Consider the following 3,594-nt stretch of genomic DNA (forward strand, 5'->3'; position numbering starts at 1 on the left):
AGATATACGCATAAGAAATTGTTTTCTGAATAGAACTCCAATTGTACACAAAATAAGAACAAAAATTGACAAATGGGATTGCACAAAATTAAAAACCTTCTGCACAGCAAAGGAAACAATTACCAGAATCAAGAGACAATATACTGAATGAGAAAAAAATTTTTGCAAGCTATTCTTCAGATAAATGATTAGTACCCAGAATATAGAGTTCAAAAAAATCAAACACCAAAAAGAACAAATAATCCACTTAATAAATGGACAAATGAATTGAATAGACACTTCTTTTAAAAATAAGTACAAATGGCAAATAAACACATGGAGAAATGCTCACCATCCCTGGCCATAAAGGAAATGCAAATCAAAACCACACTAAGATTCCACCTCACCCCTGTTAAAATGGGTATCATCAAAAACACCATCAACAACAAATGTTAGCGAGGATATGGGGGAAAAGGAACCCTAATACACTGCTGGTGGGAATGAAAGCTAATACAACCACTTTGGCAAACAATATGAAGGTTTCTTAAAAAAATAAACATAGATCTGCCATATGATCCAGCAATCCCACTCCTAGGGATATACTCAAAGGAACGCAACACAGGTTACTCCAGAGGCACCTGCACACCCATGTTTATTGCAGCACTATTCACAATAACCAAGTTATGGAAACAACCAAGATGTCCCACTACTGATGAATGGATCAAGAAAATGTGGCATATACACACAATGGAGTATTATTCAGCCATAAAGAATAATGAAATTATATAGTTTGCAGAAAAATGGATGGTAAGCAAGATAAGCCAAGCTCAAAAAGACAAATGTCACATTTTTACTCATATGCAAAAATCTAGACCTAAATAATAATAATATTGATATGATATGAATGAAAAAGAGGGACTATTGGGGGAGAAAGAAAAGAGAGGGTAATGGAGGATGAATATGATTGAAGTACATTATATGTATTATGGAAATAGCATAATGAAACCCACTAGAAATTGTAAAATAATGGGGGAAATGAAAGAGGGTGGGTTAAGAAAGTGTAATACAGAAGGGTGAATCTCATCAAAATACATTATATACATGTATGGAAATATCTTGATGAAACCCCTTTGTATAATTAACATGTGCTAATAAAAAACTTTTTAAAAGGCACCAAAGAGTATACGCAAATGAAAAACAAACATCATCAGACATTAGGAAAATGCAAATTTCCTTAATTATCCACAATAAGACATCACTAAACAACTATCAGACTGGCCTAAAATAAAATCAATGGCAACATCAGATGCTGGCAAGGATGCAAGGAAATCTGATGTTTATTTGTGGGATCTAGACCTAAAATGACAAGATGGGAAATAATAATAATAACTAACTAATAATAATAATAATAATAATGGGACATAAGTGTAAAAGAGGGACTTTCTTGGGGAACCAGTGGGAGGGAGGGTGCAAAGAAAGGGTACTGAGGGGTGAAAATGATCAAAATGTGGCACACACACGTGCACACACACACCACACACACACATATGAAGAGAGTGTAACGAAACACACCAAACACTATTTGAAAAGGGGAAGAGGCCAGAGGGTGTATGGGAATATAATGGAGGGGGTGAACTTGTTCAAAGTGTACTGTACACATCTATGAAATTATCACAATGAAACCCTTTCATTTTATCACTGTGTGCTAACTAGAAAATTAAATTAAATTTAAAAAATAGATGTAAAATGGTACAGCCACCCCAAAAAACTATTTGGTAGTTTATTTAAAAACTAAACATGTAGGCCAGACATGATGGTTCACACCTATAACCATAGCTACTCAGGAGGCGGAGACTGGGAGAATCCGAGTTCAAGTCCAGCCAGGGCAAAATGTTTGCGAGATCCCATCTCAACCAATAAAAACTGGGTGCCTGTCATTCCAGCTAAAGATAAGCACAAATAGGAGGACAATGGTGCAGGCCAACCAAGGCATAAATGCAAGACCCTACCTGAAAACTAACTAAAGCAAAAAGGGCTGGCAGCATGGCTCAATTGGTAGACAGCCTGCCTGGCAAGTACAAGGCTCTGAGTTCAAACCCCAGTACTGCCAGAACAAAAAATAAACAAACAAACAAAAAAATAAATAAACATGCTCCTACCATACAAACCAACAACTACACTTGGGAATTTATACCAAGGAAATGCAACTGAGGTGCCTGCAAAAACCTGTACCAAGTGTTCATGGCAGCTTTATTTATAACAAAACAAAACAAACACAAAAAACTAGAAACAACCCACATGTCCCTAGCAGGTGAATGTTTTGAGGGGTTTTTTTAAATTGTTGTTTAGCAATAGCGGGGTATGAACTCAGGGCCTCAAGCTTGCTAAGCACTCCACCAGCCCTGTTTTGTGTTGGGTTTTTTTTTTTTTTCAGCAGGGTCTGGCAAATTATTTGCCAGAGCTGGCTTCAAAACCCGATCCTCCTGATCTCTGCCTCCTGAGTAGCTAGGATTACAGGCATGAGCAACCAACACCTGGCCTCACAGGTGAATGTTTAAGCAACACGACCTAAGAATTTTCAAAAAGGAATGGACTATTGATACATGCAACAACTGAAATGGATCTAAAGGGAATTATGGTCAGGTATATTGGTACATATCTATAATCCCAGTACTCGGGAGGCTGAGGCAGGAAGATTGAGAAATTGAGGCCAGCCTGGGTTACACAGTGAGATCCTATCTCAATAAACAAAAAATATAAAATAAAATAAATCATGCTTAGTGAGGTGGGTAAGACAGTCCCTAATGTTGTCTGTATGATTCCATTCATACAAAGTGAAGAAACTGTAGAGATAGATAACAGATCAGTGGTTCCAAGAGGCAGGCATTCTTAAGGGGTAATACCAGGGAGTTCCTTTGTGGTAAAGGAACAGTTCTGTATTGTGACTGTTGTGATGGTAGCACAGATCTATGCATACAGTAAAATTTCCTAAAACCACACACACACACAGAGAGAGAGAGAGAGGGAGAGAAAGAGAGAGGGACAGAAAGAAAGAGAGAGAGAGACAGAGACAGACAGAGACAGAGTAAAATCCAATTCAGCTATGTACTGGAGTTAATGTAGGTGGTTTTCAGTCATGAGCGACTACCCATGGCTCCCTGGAGCATCTGGTAATGTCTGGAGATATGGGTTGGTTATCATAACTGAGAGGGTAAGGATGCCCCTGTCAGCTAATGGGACAGGGACCCTGCTAAACATCCTACAATGCAGAAGATAGCTTCCCACAACAAAAATTGCTCAGTCCAAATGACAATAGTGACAGGGTTGAGAAACCCTTAATGTTGGGTCTGTATCAGTTTTCAGGTTTTGACGAAGTACTATACAAATTATTATTATTATTGGAAAGAGCCATGTGAAAGATATGCAAGAAGTCTTTGTATACTGTTTTTGTAACTTATGGTGAGTCTGAAACTATTTTAGAATAAAACTTATATTAAATGATAAAGTACTACTGATAAATAACAACAACAAAACCCAATGACTCCTCATTGCTTTCAAGACAAAATCCAAATTCCTAAACCTGTATTTCAAAACCCAACTCCATCTCTACCACTT

Source organism: Castor canadensis, chromosome X (assembly GCF_047511655.1).
Source record: "Castor canadensis chromosome X, mCasCan1.hap1v2, whole genome shotgun sequence".
Classification (NCBI taxonomy): domain Eukaryota; kingdom Metazoa; phylum Chordata; class Mammalia; order Rodentia; family Castoridae; genus Castor; species Castor canadensis.